General features: G+C 46.8%; 1 protein-coding gene across 2 annotated transcripts in view; it reads left to right on the forward strand.

Moving 5' to 3' along the window:
- ZBBX (zinc finger B-box domain containing) overlaps positions 1-17,560 on the forward strand; it is a 440,192-nt gene that overhangs the window by 327,182 nt on the left and 95,450 nt on the right. The gene's annotated exons all lie outside the window — the stretch shown is intronic.

The raw sequence follows: 17,560 nt of genomic DNA on the forward strand, positions 1-17,560 counted from the left end.
TTTTTTGCCACCTTTGATGTGGTCCCCATGATTTGTGAAATGCGATGTGTGCTCAATTGTCTTCACTTTCGGAGTCTTTGTGAGCGTGGACTCTGACCAGAGGACATTTGGGATTACTATGTTATCCTGATATGTAATTGGGCAGACAGGGCTTACATTGACATCTAGTATATAAGTCAGTAGGCCTGCACAGCACCGATTTACGATCTGCAATCAAGAATGAAAGGAGACATAGATCCTGACACAGCGTGTATGGCCTTACTGAATAAACATTAGGATTAGCTGCATCTTCTTTGGTGTCACTGATCAAAATATGACCAAAGATGCCACAGTAGTAGAGAGGCTACGGTGATTTTTCATGAGACCTAAAATTATTTCATGTTCAGTAATTGTCTGACGATGTTTGCCATTTGTTCGGATCCAAAGTTAAAGCACTGAGGTGGAAAGTGTGATATCAATAGTTGATAAAGCAGGAACTTCAAGATGGGGCTACGTTAGGTGATCTACAGAGGAACGATTAGAAAGTATGCTGGATGCTCATATTATCAGCTGTAACTATAATCTTTCTTTAGGTATACAGCTGTATTGGATGGCCGTGCGGAAATATTACAGGGATGTGAACGATGGTTCTGTTTTTATCTGTGGCGCGCAAAGGATTCGCTCAGCAAGGTGGTCTAAAGTTGTTCCTTAGTTGTAGGTGGTTTTCTTGTTTTTTTCAGTGGTGTGTCCTCAGAATGGCAAACGTCTGTCCTTAAGCCATAGCATAGGGCACTGTGGTGTTCAGACTATGCTTCATTCTCTTTACATTTTGACTTCTGTTAACACATTGGTGGGTTTACCTGGAGCGAATATTTGTGATGGAAATGCAGTGAAGCTGTCCCAACCTTTCCTTTGGAAAGTGTATGGTGCTCACAGTTTTGAATATTATTCTATGGTACGGTGAGAGCAAGTACAGTAAATTCTAAGTTATTATGGACACTTGTATATTCCTTTTATGCTTATCCTTAGTACTATGTTTCCTGCCCTTTGTACTTTATAGATTTGTTGTTTCAGTAACCGTGTTGTTGGCCATGGCTCTTTGCATGGTCACCCCCAAACTATTTGCCTTCTTCCTACTTTTACTGGACCTATTTTCATTGACCTTAGGACTCTGAGCACTTTACCAATGCTAACCAGTGCTAAAGTGGATGTGCTTGCTCCTTAAAACATGGTAACATTGGCATATTCAATATTGACGTTTAATTTACATATAACTCCCTAGTAAAGTGCACTACATGTGCCCACGGACTGTCACTTAAATGCTACTAGTGGGCCTACTGCATTGATTGTGCCACCCACTTAAGTATGCCTGTAAACATGCCTCAGGCCTGCAATTGTTGAGCCTGTGTGTGCAGTTTAAACTACAATGTCGATTTGACATTTAAAACCCCTTGCCAAGCCTTAAACTCTCCCTTTCTTCCCTATATCACCCCTAAGGTTGGCCCTAGATAGTCCATTGGGCAGGATGCGGTGTAAGTAAAAGGTAGGACATGTACGTTTAAATTTTACATGTCCTTGCAGTTACAAAATCTCAAATTCGTTTTTCACTACTGTGAGGCCAACCCTTCTCATAGGATAACATGGGGCATTCCTTCTTTCATTTGATAAGCTCAATTCCTGACTGACAGGAAGTAGATATGTCATGTTTAGTACCCACAGAATTGTAATGATAAATCCTCTTTAATAGTGTTACAGTTTTGAAGATGCCACTTTTAGAAAGTTGGCATTTTCCTGCTCTTAGCCGTGCCTTCCTGCAGCCCGTCTCCAGTACACGTCTGAGGTGGAGTGACAGCTGGGCTTTGTGCATTCCGTCTAGACAGTCACACACAAAGGGAGCTTAGGTTAAACTGATGTGCCATCCACATCCTAATGGGCCATCCTGGGTAGGATGGGAAGGAGGGCTGGCCACAGCCTCACATTTACACCCGAATAGGCTGTGCCCTGTCCACACACTAAGGGTCCAACAACCATATATTGTCTTTCCAGCCAGCTTGGAGCCAGGGCAGGGGAGGAAGGGAATTCCTTGCACTTCAAAACCAATGTCTACAGGCTTCTCACACCTTCTAGAACCAGGGCACCAAAGTATAAATAATGCACTACAGATACCACCACTTCATTACACTTCTGGACCTGTTGAGACTCTTCTAGGCAGATGGACTGCTGTACTGCTACAAGGACTGCCACTCTGCTGGACTATTACTCTGCTGGACTCCTGATTTGCTATCTGTTGCCACATTATTTGAATCCAACATCCAGAGTGACTCCAAGGGCCAACTGACTGGTCTCCCATTTTTTGAAGTCTCAGGGACACAAAAGACTTGCACCTTTCCTACTACAGCACCTAGACCCTGTCATCTGTGAGTCTTGCCCTGCTAAGTGTGCAAATCCAGTCCTGGGCCCCTGGAAGTGGGTTTAAGGTGCTGCTCCAGTCAAATCAACTAATCGCTGCTGCTGCGCAGATTGGGACCAGGCCATTGCTCCTGTTGCGTGGATTGCAACCAACACATCAACCCCATTTCGTTGACTGGAGTTAAAACATCACCTCTTTATCGCGGATTGACCTCATGTCTCCGAAACCACGTAATCTCTGACACAAGGAATTGCCGATGCTGCATGGAGAAAATTGATGCATCTTCACTACTGCATAGAAAGGATCAACGCACTGTTCGATTATGGGGAATCGACACAGCACATCACTTCAGTCTGCTCCCCGCATCTTCGATTGTGACTCAACCAGGATTAAGGTACTTTTGTTCAGCGGGTCTCTCTGGGTCCGTATAGCCGGCCTGCACTCCATCAGTGTTGACTAGAACTCTTGACTTTGTCACGGTCCGGCCTGACTAGATAGCCCAGGTTGATGCTTTATGCTTTTAAGCACTGCATTTCAGCTTATTATTTAAAAATTCATATCTCAAATTCTACTTATTGGATTTTTTTATTTTGGTTTCGTTTTAATTATTAATCAGCTCTATTTGTGTAACCAGGTGGTATCTTTTTGTGTGGACTTTTCACTGTTTTACTTTAAGTATTTTAAGTGTTACACAAATACTTAAGATATTGCCGCTGCTCTTGCTGACTGCTCTGTGCTAAGCTGCAAGGGGGTGAACACAGGTTAATTTAGGGTGTGCTTGTGACCTACCCTGACTAGAATTGTAGTACCTCATTGGACATACTTCTGCTGACCAGAAACCCAAATTCTAACTCCTCTGTGGATGACTCCTCTGTAGAGGATCTCATCCTTTTGTAACAGCTCAGTACCAAAGCTATCTCCCTAATGTACAAAAAATTGATCAACAATGCCCCAGACACCCTACGGACTCTCAGGGCTAAATGGGAGGCAAACATTAGGGCATTTGAGGAGGGTGAATGGTAAGAGGCACTGGGAGCTCCCAGAGAAATCGCCATCAAATCCTATTTTAGACTGGTTCAATCACACCTTCATACATTGCTCCTACTACCCTCAGAAAGCCTTATATGCCATGGGGAGATGCACAAACCTGGGCTGATTAAGGGGATGCAGGGAGGAAGGGACTTTCCTGCATGTGGTATGGGGCTGCACACACATACAGCCTTGCTGGTCGAACATTGGGGAGACAATGAAAGAGGTAAGAAGATACATCATACCAGCCACAGTCAAATGTTGTGTGTCAAAAGTTCGGGTGATGAGCCGTCACTATGATGCCGTAAAATATGGTTATCCCTGGGCCTAGCAGTTGCTAAAATAAATATTGCCTGCAACTGGATGGTGGCCGGACCACCGACTCTAAGGGACAGGATGAAATGGACTGGTGCATGACTGCTGAACTAATTGTATATTAATGTAGATGGTGTCCCAAAAAATAGGAAAAGGTATGGTCCTCAGGGCGAACCTACTGAGGATATAGGGTAGGGTGAAATGTACCTGTGTAGGACGCATGAAGGGAAAACTGATGTATACAGTGTTAATTAAACACCACATTCTGCTTGTGTATAGTACTGAGCTTCCACCAATGTTGAAGTATTATGCCGATTCTGACTGCTGCAAAATGTTATTTTATGCCTCTTTGTGTTTTACCTATCCAAAAGCAATAAGAAAAATTAAAAAAAAAAAAAAAGATTACATTAGTGGCTACTTGAATAATGCCAGCAGTGATCACCTCAGTGCATCAGTCAGGATTACCAGCAGTAATTTGAAAAAAAGCTTTATTAGTATGGAATGCCTCTACATAGTTAATACATAACAGCCATAGCTGCATTGCTCCACCACCACGGTAATAATATCAGTAATTTTCCCCGTTGTCTCACGAGTTATCATTCGGATATCAGCTTTAAATATATTAAATATATTTTGAAAAGCCAACCAATGTTCTCCAAACAGTAGAGCATGAGTTCTATAAATACACACATTTCTGTTGCAAATACGTGCTATTCAATTTTGGGATGCTTATATTTATTCATCCAAGCAAAAGCTTGTAATTTAGTAGGCAGGCGATCCATAGGAGAGCTACTTAAAGGTTGCTAGAGAGCTACCAGTAGCTTGCAGAGGTACTCGTTGGAAATGCCTGCACTAGATGAGGTTGCAGAGGGAACTTGATCAACTCTGGATGTGACACCAGCACAACATATATAGGCACACCACTGGTGTTAGTTTTTTTCTTTCTCCACCTTTGTAGACAGGAATTGGGAGTAGCAATCTTTTTTCATGTTTTTCTGTAGGCCGAGACTATGTCTTCTTCAAAAAATTCCACTTTCAAGTTCTCAATCTTTTTGAGAAAGCAGATGTTAGTCAATGACCACGTACAGAATGTGTCTGGGACTTTGTTAAATCACTTGTTATTACTTCAAGTGATTTATGTATACTCATTCACCCAAATACCGATACCGCAAGTGAAAGCAATGCTAAACTCCTTGAAGCTTTACTTGCAGAAAAATCAGAGTTGAGATCCCCATTCAGGTCTTGGGGATGAGTGCTCTCACACCTCTCCAGGAGCTGTTCTCTTTGGTACAGCCTGAAACATAAGATAAAACACTACGTTTTCCAACGCGTTGAAATCAAAGGAATCTTCTCATTCAATAGAACCGGTGTCCGCTCTGCAAAGTATCCCTTAGGAGAGTTCCCCTCCTTAAGTTATACTTCAAAACATTTCAAAATATTATGATAGCTACTTATAGCCCTCTTCATTCTGGAGTCCCTTTGGAAGCCCTGAAGGGTTTTACACCATTTAGCATCAGCTGATGTCACTTCAAAGTCCCTGGCTCTACTCTTGGTTGAAGTAGAAGGCCTTTCACAGCCAACTGCAGCAACACAAAGAAAATCTGTCCCAGTTTCAGCCACTGTATCTGTTCCTGCAATTCCACCAGTGATGAAGTCAATGCAGGTGACACTGCTACCAGCCTCACGTCAGACTCCAATGAAATAGTTTTTAGTTCAAACAGATTTTAATATTATTAGAAGAAATAGACATAAAAGAATGTGAATATCGTGCCATCTATTCCGTCATCTGTCTAAAGCTGCGGACTTGAATTTTAACTGAACGCTGTGCGAAATTAATAATTCTACAAATATTTTTACATCTATGCACAACAGAAAATGTTTCGAATTGCAAGTGCCTTAAACTGTATGGTTTGCTTCTAACTCTTCATTGGGGACGTTGTAATACTTGGTATGACATCATTGTCAAACAAGGAATGTAATGGGCAACACAGGTTGCGAGTGTACATTAGTGGTGAATGAAGCATTGACCTATATAGGAGTTTTTTTTCCAAAGAAAGAATACAATGAATACATCAGAATACTGTTCTGGGAGAGACGGTGAAAGGTCGTATCTCTCCTTAAATAAGATTGAGCCTCTATGGTATAGCATTTTTGGTGTGAATTTTTTTAAATGTAAACTCAAGTCACCTGCTGGTAATATGCGTTGGAAATGGTGTGTTTTAGGAATCCACAAGAGCACACAACCATTAGAAAAACTGGATGCATTCATACAGTAACATTCTTTCACATGGGTGGTTTACCTCCTGTAGATTTCTTACTGCCATTATACGCTATATATTATATTATATTATAATGTATTTTCTGTGATTTTATTTATGCTAATATTACGATTTATCCATCCTTTGTCTCTGACCCAACGGGGGTGTAGAAATTTGGGTAGGACTGATGTCACCTGCAAAGGTATGTGGGTTTGGCTGTGTTTCACATTTAGAATTACTCTGGCTCCCCTCTGACATCAACTAGCGCCTCCTACTGCTGGCGATCTACTATAGCAGTGAAAATGTATTCTGGATCCAGTGAAAAGATACGTAATTGTTCTTCCAGTTGATGAGGCCCAGTAAAATATTCCAACTCAACCAACCTATTTAACAGGACTTATACTTCTCCACCTTGACTAGAAAAAAAGGCTGCTAGAATCAGCCAAATCCTGAAGCTAAGGAACCATATTACACCAGCTCCAAAATATCTCTTTTAGCTTTCAGTGTCTCAGGGAGTCAAACTCAATGTTGTATCCATCATGTGCTACGCACATTGGGCCAAAGTGGCAGAGTAGTTCTAGAAAATGGTCTGTTCCATAACAGTCCTTGACTACTCAGATCCAGAAGCTCCTGAACTCTCCACATATCAAATCCAAGGGTGGCAAATATGGAAGCAAGTTCAAAAAGGTACAAACAGTAACCTGCCTTGGGAATTCGTTCATTTCTCAACTAAGGGTTACCTCAATTGGCCAATATGAAGAAGAACCTTCAAATACAATTGGTCAGACAAGCCTATTCCATCAGACACAATCAACTCGGAAGTTAGTACCCCCTCTTCTGGGACTATTAACCCTGAAACATCTGTTAAGACAAAAAGAGATCAAACCATGTGCACTTCTGTGACCGGAGAACAACATCCATAATAATATGGGAAAAAATCAGCATTTCAAAGTGGCTGGAAGACACTATTCTGATGCTATGTTAAAAAACAAATGGTTCTGGAATTAAATATATTTTGCATGATTAGATCAGCAGTCTGCTTTTTAACATAGTAGTTGGTCAGACACACTCTGCGATATTCATGTATATTTTCATCTCCAAATTAGTTTCCCTATCTACTGTTTATATTTGGGGAGAGAACTACATCTCTGAAGTGTGTAGAACACTCAAGCCTTTTTTTCATTTTGTACATGGGTAAGGAAATTAGTAATATTTGAAAAACTTTGCAGTCTTTATTTAGTACTTTTTTCAAGAGGTTTATTTGATACACAAATTTAGTGATGTCAGTTCAATTTCAAGGTTCACTCTTTTATCCAGTGGTTGATCTTCATAGTTTCTACTTGCTTATGTTATCTGATAGAGACTTCTAGTTGCTGATTCCTTACCTTAGAATTTCCCCAAGGCGTCAGTCTGGATCCAGAGATTTTTCTTTGAGCAGTACCCCTGTGTGCAGTAAGGTGGCGTTGTGAACTCCGTGACCACCAGATATAACATTGCAGGTTGTATATAGGCACCACCCGGTGCACTGATGTCAGTTCTTTTCTTTCCGCACCAGCCTACGCGCAGTTCTTAAGAAGGCTACCCATACAGTCACTTTTTTGACTGGCCTTTTTTACTTTTGTTGAAGCTTTTTGACTTCTTGGTGCATCAAGGATATCGTCAAGGAACACCGGTTTCAAGCCCTACAAATCCTGTCACCAGATGATGTCTATGACAGCTCAATATCACTTGTGTCTGTGGTGTATGGAGCGTGACCACGACCTGAAGTTGTGCTCTGAGTGCTGAGCCATGAGCCCAAAGGCTTTGAGGGAGCAGTCCCAAAAGCTAATCACGGACCGGCGCTCGGCTCTGCATCGCTCCCGGTCTTGGAGAGGAAGATCCCGAGACTGCTTGTGGAACCCTCAACATTCGTCATCGTCCCATTCAAGACATTCACGTAAGCATAAGAAAAAGTCGAAGAAGCACAAAGGTTTAGAAGATACAATGTGGGAGAAGGAGCGTGGATGCTCCAGGCCTCCATCCTCTGACCCTACTACTGGATCGGCTGGCACCTCACTAAATTCATTGGAGCCAGGGCCACCCCTGCCCAATTGAAGGAATTTTACGATACCATTTTGGGCAGTCCGCCCCTGCTGGAGCGCCTTTGGCAGGGGGCCCCACCGGGTTCCGCGCCGGCAGCTTCGGCCCCAGGTCCAGAGGGCAGCCAGAGATCCGCTTCCAGATCTGAACCAGAATTTGTTGTACCATCGCAACCTTCCCCGACAACGGTTCCGAAGTCAACGCTCCTGATGCCCCCCGCAGTTGGCGTCTATCCCAAACGTATTGCCGACTCCAACACGGCCGGACCTGCATCCCTCAACGCATATTCCGACTTCATTGGAGACCTTGCTCCAGCATAGGGGTTCCTGTGAACAAGACAATAGCCTGCCGCCATATGCCCGCGCTTAATGACCTAGCGTTCCAGACCCAACACCCTACCCCTGAGAGCTTGGTTATCCAAGCCTCAACATCCCGTGGAAGGTTCCCTTCCGCAACCACGGATAGGGAATCCAAGAGTCTGGATCATCTTGGGAAGAAACTGTTTTTTTCGTCTAGCCTGGCATTGCGGTTAGTGAACACCGCATGCCTTTTAGGCCGTGATACCCATTTTGTATGGGACACGGTTGTGCAAGTGCTGCCACAGGTCCTGGAGGAGGCCCAGGCCATTCTCTCCCAAGCTGTTGCTGACAGGAGGACGGCAGCTAAGTTCACAATCCGATGTGGGCTGGATACGACTGATTCTCTAGGCAGATCGGTTGCTTCGTCAGTGGCCTTAAAGCGCCACGCCTGTTTGAGGACATTCAGCTTTTCAGGGGATGTCCAGTTCACTCTTATGGACATGCCCTTTGATGGCATCCTTCTCTTTGGAGCAAAGCAGATTCAGCCCTTGTGCGCTTTATGGAATCCAAGGCTACAGACTGGTCCCTAAGCCTTGCAGCTGCATTCGCCCCACTCAGTTTGCTTTTCATCTCTTTCATGGCTACGGAAGGGGTGCCCAGCGATGTCCATTCCCCGCCAGCCACTGTGCTGCGCATGCTGCACAGCCTCTGAGTGGCCGGGGACATGAGATCCAGCATCCACATGGATCAGTGTGCCAGCAGTCTAGCCAGTCCCCTTCTCTCCCCCGGCCTCCAAACCTTCCTAGTCTGACACTTTCGGAGACAGAATTTGCCATAACATGCCCCGCTGGCACACCTTCACATCAGACAGGTGGGTTTTGCACATAGTCCAAAGGGGCTACTCCCTTCCCTTCAAAACTACCCCTCCATCCATGCCACCATCCTACGATTGCGTAATGGAGAATCACTTGGTACTTTCACGCGAGCAGATTATGCGCTTTTGGCCAAGGAACCATAGAGCAGGTCCCTTTGCCAGAAGTAGGTCATGGATGTTATTCCTGCTACTTTCTGGTACCCAAAAAGAACAAGGCTCTCCGGCCTATCCTAGACCTTCGATCCCTCAATCTCTTCCTCAGAAAGGAGAAGTTCAAAATGCTCACCCTGGCTCAGGTTTTAATCTGCCCTGGACCCAGGAGACTTGATGGTAGTGTTGGACTTGCTAGATGCTTATTTTCAAATCCGCGTCCTGCCGGCCCACAGATGTTACTTGCGGTTCACAGTGGGCCACGAGCACTTTCAGTTCACCGCTCTCCCCTTTGGCCTCACCAGTGCCCTTCTGGCGTTCACCAAAATGATGGCGGTGGATGCAGCTCATATGCGCAGGTCAGGAGTTTCAGTCTTCCTCTACGTCGACGACTGGCTCTTGAAGGTGGGGCTCTTGAAGGTGGGCTCACCCCAGACTGTCATCTCCCACCACCAGACTACGATGGACCTCTTGCTTTCACTTGGGTTCACTATAAACATGCCAAAGTCACACCAGTCTCCCACTCATATCGGAGCTGTTCTGGACACAGTGCTGTTTCTGATGGATACACCTACCTGTGGATTCCTCACCAAAAGAATTCTCCCCTCGCGCCAGCCTTCGACGGAAATTTCTTCTAGCTCTGCACGTCGACGATGACGTCACAATCGCCCCACTCCACGCGACGCCACATGACGTCATCCAGGCAATAAGAAGCCCTCGTCGACGTGCAGACGTCAGTTCCCTTTTTTCTGTGCCCGAATAACGGTTGTTTCTTCGAGGCTCACAGGGAGCTACTGTTACCAACTGTCGGTTACGATGTCGCAGCCTAGAAAATCCGGCTTTAAACCTTGTAACCAATGCGGGGGTTGGATGTCGGTTACCGACCCCCACGATAACTGCCTCTGGTGCCTTAGTTCAGATCATGAGGTCGAGGCGTGCGGTTCGTGCCAGCGCATGAACCCTAAGGCGCTCAAAGAAAGAGAGGCAAAGTTATTCTTGGCTCGATCCAAGAAGAAGAAAGAGAGGCGTCATAGGAGGGAGTCTTCGTCGAGATCCTCGAGGTCTCGCCACCATCATAGTGGCTCTCGGTGCCGTCATGGATCTCGGCGCCGATCGAGCAAGGGTCGGTCCAGGTCTAGATCGGCTTCTCCGTCGGCTCGGCGTCGGCCGACGTGGGAGATAAGCCCGACCCTCACCCCTCCTCCTCCGGCGACCCCGACGTCACCCGGGTCGGTCTTTGAGGTCGAGCCTCACCAGAGGCCTGAAGGTTCTCCTGGCCAGGAGTTACCCGGACCCTCTTCGGCAGTTTTACCGGCGCCGGTTTAGTAACAACAGTACCCGGCTTTCCCGACTCCGAGATCGGATCCTGCAGCGTTTTTGAACGCTATGTTTAACATCTTTGCTTCCATGGCACCGGGTGGAAGTCACGCAGGTCCGTCTGGTCCTTTGGCCTACGATTTGGGTGTTCCAGCGTCTTTCAAGTCGGCGCCGTTCACCCCGTTTATGCCTACTGCGTCTGAAGCGGCGCTGATGACTACGACGTCGGCCAGGATGGCTACACCTGTTACGGCGCCGGTGGATTCGCCTCGGATCCCATCGGCGTCTAGGATCGCTGTGGAGCCGGAGCCTCCGGCTTCGGACGGATCCGAGGCTCGGCGCCGACGGAGGTCTTCGGCGTCGGCTGACGCCTTGTCGACTCCAGGCTTGGAGTCCAGACTTGGATCAAGGCATCTGGCCCTCCGTCTTTTGGAAGAAGAAGAGTACGCAAGGCAATACCTGGAGGAAGGAGAAGTTGTTGAGCCCTCAGTTGACTTCCAGGGTCTAGACTCAGCTAGCGGCCTGGACACTACCCCGGAGTGGGATCTAGCTTCTTCTGGGGAGATCACGGAGGAGGCAGCTACGTTCCATAAGGTCATTCATAAGGCTGCAGACTTTTTGGATATTACTCTTCCCACCACGGAGGTTAAGAGAAATTTGTTGACTGAGGTTCTCCATCCAACATCTGCTTCTGCTGAGCCTCTTCTTCCATTCAATGAGGCTCTGCTGGACCCTATAAAGGATATTTGGATGAAGCATGTATCCACCGCTGCAGTCAACAGGGCGGTGGCTCGGCGTTACAGGACAGCGCCTGGGGATCCGGTGTTTCTCTCCAGGCAACCAACTCCGGAGAGCCTTGTGGTCCAAGCATCATGTTCCTCCAGATCCTCTCCTGGCTCGTTTCCTGGGGTTCCTGCTGATAGAGAGTCTAAAAAGATGGACCATACGGCTAAAAAGACTTTTTCATCGTGCAGTATGGCCTTGAAATCTTCTAACGCCACATGTATACTGGGTCGTTACATACATGCCCTTATGGAAGAGGCAAAGGGCCATCCTAAGGTATCACAGGAGATGCTGCAACTCTTTTCGGATGCTCAAGTGGCTGCGACGCAAGTCATCCAGTCTGGTTTGGACACTTCGGACTCGGTTGCTAGGGCTATGGGCACGACCATAGTTTCTAGAAGGCAGTCTTGGCTCAGATCATCTGGCTTCTCGACGGACGTGCAGGCTACGCTCCTGGATCTCCCGTTTGATGGGGAAAGGCTCTTCGTTTCTAAGGCTGACTCGGCCTTAGAACGCTTTAAAGAGAGTAGAGCAACAGCTAGATCCTTGGGTCTCCAGACTTCGGCCTCATCCACCTTTAGAGGCTTTCGCAGATTTAAAGGTTTTGGTCGTGGTTCCTTTCGAGGAAGACTGCAAGGACCACAACAAACTGCTTCTACCCTGCCTTACAGATCTTTCAGGGGCAGGGGCAGAGTCCGTACGAGAGGAGCCACCTTGCAGCACTCTGCCTCTTCCTCTTCCTCGGGAGGGGTGCAGCAAGGAAAGCAGCCGTAGTCCTCCGCCATTCCCTGTCCATTTGTCTCCAGTAGGGGGGAGACTTTCCCTTTTTCTTCCAATGTGGGAGGTCATAACATCAGACTCCTGGGTCATCGACATTGTGAAGAAGGGGTACGCTCTTCCCTTTTGAGAATTTCCTCCCACCCTCCCTCCCCGCCCATCCTTCTGCTCGGAAGATCATCTTCTCCTGTTGCAGCAGGAGGTGTTATCCCTATTACAAAAAGGTGCAATAGAGTTGGTTCCCGAGCAAGAGAGGGGTCAGGGGTGCTATTCAAGATACTTTCTGATTCCCAAAAAGGATGGTCGGCTAAGACCGATTTTAGACTTGAGGATTTTGAATTGGTTCCTCAAATAGGAAAAGTTCAAAATGCTGACCCTCTCACAGGTTCTTTTGGCATTGAACGAAGGGGACTGGATGGTGTCGGTCGATTTGCAGGACGCGTATTATCATATTCCGCTCCTCAGATCGCACAGGAAGTATCTCCGTTTTGTGGTGGGATCACAACATTATCAGTTTGCGGTCCTCCCGTTTGGTCTTACTTCAGCACCTCGAGTCTTCACGAAGGTGATGGCGGTGGTAGCGGCAGAGCTCAGAAGAAAGGGGATCGCTGTGTTTCCCTATCTGGACGATTGGTTGGTCAAAGACAGTACTCCAGAGCTCGTGCGGTGCCATCTCCAGGCGACGACTCAATTGTTGTACGACCTGGGGTTTTCAGTCAATGTACCCAAGTCTCACCTGGAGCCCTCTCAACGCATCCTGTTCATAGGGGCAGTATTGGACACAACATTGAATCGGGCCTTTCCTCCGCCACAGCGGCGTCAGGACATACATGCTTTGATTCCAATGTTTCGAAATGGAGCGGTAGTTCCAATCCTCAAAGTCCTTCGTCTGCTCGGTCTGTTTGCTTCTTGCATACTGTTGGTCACTCATGCACGCTGGCATATGAGGGCTCTCCAGTGGTGTGTCCGCAGGCAGTGGTTTCAGCACAAAGGGGATCTCGAGGACTCGATAAAGATCTCCAGAGACACTGCAGTGGATCTTCAATGGTGGGCAGCGGTCGGCAACCTGTCTCAAGGAAGGCCGTTTTCGCTACCCCCACCAGTGGCCTCAGTGGTAACAGATGCTTCCACTCTAGGGTGGGGAGCTCATCTGGGGGACCTGGAGATCAAAGGCCTTTGGTCTCCAGTAGAACAGAAATTACCCACCAATCTGTTAGAATTGCGGGCAGTACGGCTGGCACTCAAGGCCTTCCTCCCGCCCATTCGCGGTCAGTCAGTCCAGGTTCTAACGGACAACACGACCGCGATGTGGTATATAAACAAGCAGGGAGGAGTGGGGTCGTATCTTCTCTGCAGAGAAGCTCTTCGACTCTGGTCCTGGCTTCAGGACCACAAGATCTGCTTGATTGCACATCATTTGGCCGGAGTCCTGAATGTGCGTGCAGACATTCTCAGTCGACGTAGTTCGGTCGACCACGAGTGGCGTCTTCATCCAGATCTGGTTCTGTATATCTTCCAGATGTGGGGATATCCACAAATAGATCTGTTTGCCACTCAAGAGAATGCGCAGTGCCCTCTATTTTGCAGCCTCCAGTATCCGGTGCAAGGAGCTTTGGGGGATGCGTTTCAGATGACCTGGAAGGGTCAGTTGCTTTACGCGTTTCGCCCCATACCCTTGATTCCTCGAGTTCTCAGGAAGATCCGCCAAGACCGAGCCCAAGTCATCCTAATAGCTCCGAATTGGCCGAGAAGGGTGTGGTATTCGGACCTACTCCAACTCTCTCAGTGCCCTCCGCTCCGTCTCCCTTGCAGGGTGGACCTCCTCTCGCAGTCGCAGGGGCAGATTCTACACACCCACCTCCTGAGCCTGCATCTTCATGCCTGGAGATTGAACGGGGCAATCTGAGTTCCTTTTCTCTCCATCCAGATGTGGTGGAAGTTATTCTATCGGCCAGGCGACACTCCACCAAGTCAATCTATGCAAATCGTTGGGCTAAGTTTACAAGCTGGTGTGGAGAGAATAGTTTAGATCCTTTAAAAGCTGGTTTATCTGACATTTTGTCATTTGCACTCTATTTAGCACAGAAAGTATTTTCAGTTGCCACTGTTAAAGGTTATCTGTCTAGACAGGATGAACAGCTCTTCGTTGGATACGTGGGGAAGAGGAAAGGTAGAGCGGTTCACAAGAGAACGCTATCCAGGTGGGTCATTCTGTGTATTAAGATCTGCTATTCTTTGGCGAAGAGAGATCCACCTGTGGGGCTTTGTGCCCATTCCACCAGGGCCAAAGCTGCTTCATCGGCTTTGGCTAGAGGTGTTCCTGTGGCTGAAATCTGCAGGGCAGCGACCTGGGCATCCCTCCATACTTTTGCCAAGCATTACTGTTTGGACTCTGAGGTCAGGAGGGATGGCCATTTTGCTCGCTCGGTGCTGCAGGATTTCTTGGTTTGACCATTCGGGCACCCACCACCGGAGGTTATACTGCTTGGGGACTCTATTCTTTTGGTGAGGAATCCACAGGCAGGTGTATCCATCAGAAGAATAAGTTACTTACCTTCGGTAACGCTTTTTCTGGTGGATACAGTAACTACCTGTGGATTCCTCACGGCCCCACCCACCTCCCTGTTGCCTGACTGGTCAAACCAAGATCTCTTTAGGTGCGCATCCTTGATCTTGTATATATGTATATATGTATATAGTTTTTTCATGCATACAGTTGTATTCATTGTATATACTTTTCCTTTGCAAATTAAGATGGTGAAAAGGACATTTTGGACTGGAATTATTCATATATATATATTTACTTTCATCTCGAATTAGAGCATTCATACCTGTGATTTATATTGAGTTTTATATTAAATGTTTTATTTTCATCTATTCTGGATGAATGTATGCTCTTTAGGTTAACCTGTTCGCCTCTAGGGCACGTAAAAAAAGGTGAAAACTGACGTCTGCACGTCGACGGGGCTTCTTATTGCCTGGATGACGTCATGTGGCGTCGCGTGGAGTCGGGCGATTGTGACGTCATCGTCGACGTGCAGTGCTAGAAGAAATTTCCGTCGAAGGCTGGCGCGAGGGGAGAATTCTTTTGGTGAGGAATCCACAGGTAGTTACTGTATCCACCAGAAAAAGCGTTACCGAAGGTAAGTAACTTATTCTTCTGGCCTATCCTCCCGAACGTTGAGTCCAGGATATTCAGGCAATGATACAGATGTTTCAGCCTCTATCCTGGATTTCGGTGAGAATGACACTGAGGCTGCAGGGCCTTATGGCCTCCTGCATCCTGATCGTCACACATGCCAGATGGCATATGCAGGCTCTGCAGTTGGACCTGAAGTTCCAGTGGGCGCAGCATAAGGGGACTCTCTCCAACATTGTCCAGATCTTGGAGGGAACTGCAAAAGACCTGCAGTGGTGGTTAACGAACCGTGATTGGCTCACAGGCCGATCCCTCTCCCTTCCCCAACCAGATCAAACAGTAGTGACAGATGCATCACTTCTGGGATAGGGTGGTCACATGGGAGGGGCGGAGATCAAAGGCATCTGGTCTCCAGCAGAGTCCGAGCTCCACATCAATCTTATGGCGCTTCGAGCGATCATACTGGCATTGAAAGCATTCCTTCCCTCTCTCAAAGGGAAAGTGCAGGTGTTCACGGACATCACCACGGTCATGGGTTACTGCAATAAGCAGGGCAGGGTGGGGTCATGGACCATTTGTCAGGAGGCTCTCCACATCTGGACATGGCTGGAAAAGGGCATATCCCTGGTGGTTCAACATCTGGCGGGCTTTCTGAACGCCAGAGCGGACAAACTCAGCCGACAGTGCCTGGTCGATCAAGAATGGCAACTCCATCCAGAGGTGGCGCAAAGTTTCTTTCAGCAGTGGGGAGAGCCTTGGTTAGCTCTGTTTGCCTCCGTAGAGAAAGTGCAATGTCAGCAGTTGTGCGTGTTGGAGTTTCCAAGGCAGCTCTTGCTCTGCAATGCTTTTCGTCCCTATCAGATGAATAAGTTACTTACCTTTGGTAACAAATTATCTGGTAAAGACATATTCTAGTTGCACATTCCTTACTGAACCACCCATCCTCCCAGTCTGCAAACTGACTTTAGGGACAGGGACTTCCCTTCCAGGGCCCTAGTTCTTGCGCACCAAGAGTCTGTGTTCTTCATGGCTTCATGTTACTGCCCTGGAAAGTCGAAAAAAGAAACTGGCATTGTCGCGCCAGGGTTGCACCTATGTACGACCCACAACGTCATATCCGGCGACCACAACACCATCGACAGATGCAGAGTCGATAGGTGCCATTTGACAGTGCGCAGGGGTAGAGCTTGAAAAAAAATTCTGGATCCAGACTGACGGCAGAGGGAAATTCTAAGGTAAGGAATCTGCAACGAGGAAATGCCTCTACAGATAATTTGTTACCAGAGGTAAGTAACCTGTTCAATAACATCATTGGGACATCATGTGGAAAACATTCTTTGTGGTAGAATAACACGCGGCTATACAAATATGCTGGTATTTACTACTGAGGAAATGTAGGATCGAGACCAAATGTAGTTCCAGGTACTTCCTTTCATGGGTGCAGCAGAGGTGGAACGTAGAGGTAGGTGAGGCACCAGGCTGTTTCATGCCTCTCTCCCTTGGCCCACCACAATATAGCAGTACTGCTCCCCCTAAAGGAGAGTACACTAAGTCTGTCTTGCGCATCCAGTGGCAATTGGTGTTTCAGAACATCACAGTAACACAGCTACTTATTCACTCATATCGCCCAAATAAGTGAAATGGAATCTGGACATAGGATATCGGACACTGGAAAGTGCCACAGCACAATGAACATACATATAGAGCCCGATTTGCAAAGCAAAACTTAGACATCAAGTCTATACTTACACTTCAGGTCTAAACTTGCACTTCAGGTCTAAACTTTGACTCCAGATCTAAAGTTAGACTTCAAGACTAAACTTAGACCTAAAGTCTAAACATAAATTTCAGGTCTAAACTAAACCTACAGCTTTTGAATCTCATCTGAAGAACTATAACTGCACCTAGAGAATAGGGTGATAATACTCACCACAGAACAGTAATCAAAGAGATCAATTAAAGCACAGGTGCACTTTTGCAGTGAAGCACTAAAGAAACTATCAGACTTATCAGCTATCTAAATATTCTCAACATCCACTCTGGCTGAGAATCTAGTGTATGACAGCATAAATCACTCTGGTAGGTTCATATTGAGCAAAAACGATGTTAAACTATTGGATGAAACAGAAGTATCACAACGAAAAGGAGGGA

The sequence above is a fragment of the Pleurodeles waltl genome, chromosome 11, assembly GCF_031143425.1.
Source record: "Pleurodeles waltl isolate 20211129_DDA chromosome 11, aPleWal1.hap1.20221129, whole genome shotgun sequence".
Lineage (NCBI taxonomy): Eukaryota > Metazoa > Chordata > Amphibia > Caudata > Salamandridae > Pleurodeles > Pleurodeles waltl.